Below are 6,004 nucleotides of genomic sequence, written 5' to 3'. Positions count from 1 at the left end.
CAATCGGCTATTAGTTAGGCTAGATTTTAGTTATATTTTCTTTTTATTAATTAGTTTTAATTAGTTATTAGTTAGGATTTCGGTTACCTTTTTCATTAGTATAAAACTGATGTTTGTAAATCAATAAAAAGTCAATAAATCAATCATCTTTCTATTAACATCAAGAACAATAATCAACTTGTTCTTCATCTTTTTCAACTTTTCAAACCAAGTATAATATTTTGGGTATGGATGTCAAATTTTCTGCTATAACTAATATCAAACAAGATATGGATGTGAAGTCTTTTTAATAGAAACGATGTCAATCCACCATTGCACTACACTGTGTGTCTCTTTAGTAGAGAAGTCACTACCTAGAAGTAGAAACCCAACAAACCCAAAATGTAGTGGTTCTAGAAATTCACGATCCTGACGTATTCTCGATGCTTCAGTAGTAGAAGGTTGTCTTTGAAACTCAAAATGACATAGGAAAAGACCCACGTTTGCGTTTAAATGAGGGGGTTGGTGATTAAATTTCTAGTAACCCTTGTTTACGACTAAATGGGGGAGGGTTTGATGATTGGGTTACTAGTACCCAACCAAATAGTGTTTGGGTTGCTAGTACCAAATCAAGCAGCATTGATTGGGTTGCTAGTACCAATCTAAGAAGTGATTAGGTTTCTAGTACCATACCAAGTAGTGAAAATTCGATACCTGAGGCATTAACTTGCAATTGGATTGGATGTCAGTACGTTGTTTGAGAATAAAAAATATCTTCAACTAAGGTTACATAAATATGCGATGGATAATTATTTTGAATTTAAAGTGGAGAAGTCAAGAAAAGAACTTTGGTATGTGAAATATTTGGACGAGAATTGCAAGTGGAGATTGCGTGTTGGGAAAAGAAAATTCTAGGGGATGTTTAAGATTCAGATATTTGTAAAAGATCAAATGTGAGGGTGATTGCAATACGCGTGAGTCATTGAATAATGTTTCAACAAAATTTTTGTTTGTTCAAAAAATAGTATTCGCATCCAAGAGTTATCAGCTATAGTATATAACATAATGTTCATAAAATCATGTCACTAACTAATAAATCATCAAATCAACTAATATAACATAAAATGAACATACTCATTTGAGAACGGAGAGTTGTGGGTCTTCTTCAACCTGGTTGTTGGCTGCTGATGTTGAACTGAGAGTCGTGGGGGTGGGAAGAGTCGTGGAGATTAGAGTTTAGGGAGAGGGAGTGTCTGTGGCAGCTGCGTTAGAAAGTTTAGGGTTTATAGGGAGCGAGAGGGAGAAGGGGAGAGTTTATAATTTTTAGAGTTGAAGAATTTAAGAGAGAGAGTCATGGGAGGTATATATATTAGAGTTTGCACGTGCAGTCACGCGCTCCATATGTAATACGCGTAAAGCTCATTACATAATACGTGTAAAGTGTATTATAATTCATTTCACGCGTATTTGGTTATAATGTGTTTCTCGCGTATTACATATTACGCGGAAACGGGGCACTTATTGGGCAAGTATTTGGTTATAATGCGTTTCTCGCGTATTACATATTACGCGGAAACGGGGCACTTATTGGGCAAAAAGGACATTTCGTAGACCGAAAGTGTCATTTTTACGAAGTTTATCAAGTGTTGGTATATTTAGAATTTGACCCATTATCAGGTCATTTCGTTAAATTTCCCAATTCAACCCACTAAATTGAATTCAATAGTGATATAATAGTCAAACCGATTAAAATTTAGAAATATATATAATTTAATTAAATTTTATATTTTTAAAATTTATTTTTAAGTATAACTTTAATAAATAAAACCAATTGGACTAAACAAATCACCGATACACCGAAACTGATGGTATAAAGTTTACACAAACCAACTAATAAACCATATCTGATTGTTTGAAATTTACCCGAACCTCTCAAGTTTAAACGATAAAACCTAAGTGTAAACACATAATTTTTATATAGATGTAATCACTACAAATTTATTCACTAATTTATAAAAATAAAATAATTATTTTAATTTATTTTTGAATAAATAAAATCAAAATAATTAATTATATGGTCAAAACCCATTTAAAAACAATTAATTAGACTAATTATTATGATAATTAAAGCCTCACTAATTAAAGAAAATAGTCAAAATAATAAAAATAAAACTATTTAGATACATATTGTACTCATTTATCTTAAAATAATTTTAGAAAAAATTAAGGATTAAAATAAATAATTTAGAATGAAATAAGGACCCATTTCATCTCTCAAAATTATTTATTTAATCCTAAAAATATGTAAAAAAAATAAATTGATAAAATATTTGTCATATTCATTATAGTATTTTATGTATTTAAAAAGATCAAAATTAAAGTCAAAAAAGTTGAAAGAAAAAACCAATTTCAAAAAAACCATTAATGTTTTAAAATAAAAACAAAATTTGTAATCGGGTGTAGCAGAAACACTATGAAAAGGCTACAATCGAAACAACAATCGTCAGATGGACATTCGATTTTCATCCAACTCCCAAGGATCGCACGCGTAGCCGATTGTAACCGGATTAGCACCGGATCAGCTAACCGAGCGTTAGCCCCGTTCGCCAGAACGCCAACGTAACGCATGATCGCCAACGAAACACTGAAGAGATGTCAAACACGCACGAAACGACGTCGTTTTGAGCGCCACCTTCATCTTCATTGCGATCGACGAAGAAGATAAGATCAAAGACCCATCTTTGATTTTCTATTTTTGGAACTTCCTCCACAATTAACCAAAATGGCTAATTCAAAAGGTGAAATAATCACCCTACTTTGGCGATCATTTCTCCTACAAAAATATGGATGAATCATCCCTATTCTAGCTAGTTGACTCAAGAACAACCAAAATGACATTAATGACTTTTGGCTGATTCGATCCACTTGAAACTCATAACTGACCTTGGGCAACTATATATAAACCCCCTGAGTAATTCCGGAGGTAAGATCCACTCTCCACCTTCAAATCAAAAAAATTAAAAATCCTCCATTAAAGCTTGAAGCTTTCGGATTTTTCGAATTTTCTGTTCGAAACCTAAAAACTTAGATCTGAGCATCCCAAAAATTCTCTTATGATCAAGGAGTGTTCTCTAATCATTGGTAAGGTTCCAATCACCCTCTAATTAATATTTACAATTTGAAATATTTATATTTCAAATTGCATAATGTTATGGTTAGAAATTCATCCTTAGATGATTTATAAACTTTCTAGATATGTTAGAAACAATCAATCAACCTAAAACAGAAAACCCAAATTTGAATTTCCAAAATAAAATAAAAAGTATTTACTATTATTGGGCTAATTCTCTTGAATCACAACCCAGAAAGCATCCAACATGATTGTAATGATGTTGGACAATTATTTGGATCATGTTTGATCCATCCCGGTCATGTTTGATTAAAATCAAAATTTTCAAAATAATTGAAAATTTTGAGTTGATCAAAACAAACAACTAGTGTTCTTGTTTTGATACCAATTAAGCATAATTTCTCCTTAAAACAACTTTAAAATCAAAAACTCAAATTTTGATCACAAACTATTTTGAACGATTTGATCATCATCCAGGTTGATTGATACCTTGAGATGACGATCAATATGTTCCTAAGAGGTTTGTGAAGCTACCCAAACATTTGGATAAAAGAATCCAAGCTAAAAAAACGAATTAAAAAAAATAAACTTTGGTGTTCTTAAGGACCGAAGCTTGTTAGCCTAGGACCGAGAGATAAAACTGTGGATCCTCGGTTCGGACTAAAACCTAGGACCGAGAAATTCGATCCTAGGACCGATAATTTCAATAGAAACGAAAGGTTCGACCGATGTTCTTGAGCTAGGACCGAGGATTTTAATCTAGGAACGAGAGGTTCAACCTAGGACCGAGAATCCGTGAACTTAGGACAAATGAACTTAGCCCAGAGCTAACCCAAGACTGGTGGGTTTATACACCCATACCGATGAACTTAGCATATGGCTAACCCAAGACTGATGAGTTTATACATTCAGACCGGTAATCATAGTCAATGACCGAAAGTCTTTAGCACCCAGACCGAGTTTTTTTTATTGATATCTTGAGATGATTATCAACATATTTCTAGGAGTTTTGTGAAGCTACCCAAACCTTTAGATCGAAGAATCCAAGCTTAAATCAAAAATACAAAATCTGCATTTTGTGTACTTGAGTATCGAGAGAACTAGACCTGGGACCGAGAGGTCCGACCGACAATCATCGGTCCAAATCGAGACCTAGGACCGAGATTTCCTAAACCTGAGACCGATAGACGTAGCCTAGAGCTAACACAGGATCATGAGGTTTATACACTCAGACCGGTAATCTCATCCAAGGACCAATAGTCCTTAACACATAGACCGATGGACTTCGACACTCCAACCGAAGGTCCCGAGCCTCGACTAAGAGGCTCCTCAACCAAGACCGAGGGATTTTAGACCCCGATCAACAAAAACGGACCCATGGCTTAGGACTCTGGTCCTAAGGCTTGTTTGGTTCCACTTTTCAAAACTCAAAATTATTTTTGTAATTTTAGAATCCCAAACCATTTTCTAAAAGTCCTTAAAAATTAGAAAAAAAATTTAAAATATTTTTGGGATATTTCCATAAAAAATATTTTGACTAAGGCTTGTTTGGTGTTTATTTATAAACTCTAACACCTTAAAAATGATTGATATTCTTCAGGTATAATCCTCCCTAGTTATCATCAACATGTACCATAATTTAAATATTGTTGTTTCAATATTTTAAATAACGCTAAAACCTAAAAGAATGATTAGGACCAGAAGAATAATTGATTAAAACTCAAACGTTATACAACCGATTTTCAAAAGCCAACTTTATAAGTAGAGAGCGTTTTTTTAAACGGGTACGAAAGATAAAGTGCGGAAGTTTTTTCCCGAGTATCACCAAACTATGAACTAAAAAAACTCTAGCACTACATTTGTATACGTATGCTAACTTTTATTGATTTTCAAAAAATCAATTGACAACTCTGTTTCAAATAAATAATCTTTTTAAATTAATTATGTTTAATTAATTCAAACCTAAAAAAAATCAAATTGTGATTTGATTATAGTAAATCCCCGGATTATTTAAAATTGAACTCCGAAATTAATTAATTTTTAAAGCTGTTAGAGATTATTTAAAAATATTTTAAATAATGTTTTATTTTAAAAAAATGTTCCTGACATGCAAACCGATGTTAAAATTCTTGAACCTCGAATCTTTCCGCGAAAATCGATACCTAAAGATTTTTCTAGGGTTACCATACCCCCAATTTAAATAAATAAAAATAAATTAATAACAATTTTAGGTTATTTTAAAATAATATAATAAGTCAAAACGAATATTAATTAAGAAATTAGACTAAATAAATTTGATAACAAGTGATAAAGGAAGGAAATTTGAGAAATGAAATTGTGGAGGAAATGATATGCATCAGATGAAAAAAGATAAAGGAAAAGGAGAGAAATTTTTTATTATTTTTAGATGAATTGGGAGAAGAGAGATTTTTCAAGCAAATCAAATTGAATGTCATGTAATTCACTATCTCATTCCTTCTCTCTCTCATATTCTCACAATTCGGTTCTTAAATAAGTCGGATAAATCAGTCCTATTTAAGAATATGCTATGGGTTTTTCTTTATTAGGAAAGGGAGAATATGAGGATAAGTAGAGAGGGGACAAATGCTTTGTTTCATTAGTTGAACAGAGAAAGGGTTGCTGGGCTCTCAAAAATAAAACAAAAGTAATTAATAATTGAAGTTTATATTCAAATCATATGAGAAATGATGCAGGGAGATAAATTTACAAAATTACGCCTCTTCATATCGATTTTTCGTTATTCAAACTCCATTTGGCATTCTATGTCCAGTTCCACATTCTTCAAACACAAAATGATAAAAAAAATGTTGATTCTTCTCAACTACTTGAGACCTTCGTCTATTTAGTATAGTTGTGTGTAACGTGTGAACTTAT

The sequence above is a fragment of the Impatiens glandulifera genome, unplaced genomic scaffold (genome assembly GCF_907164915.1).
Source record: "Impatiens glandulifera unplaced genomic scaffold, dImpGla2.1, whole genome shotgun sequence".
Lineage (NCBI taxonomy): Eukaryota > Viridiplantae > Streptophyta > Magnoliopsida > Ericales > Balsaminaceae > Impatiens > Impatiens glandulifera.
The sequence above is the reverse complement of the archived record's forward strand: the minus strand, read 5'-3'. Positions refer to the sequence as shown.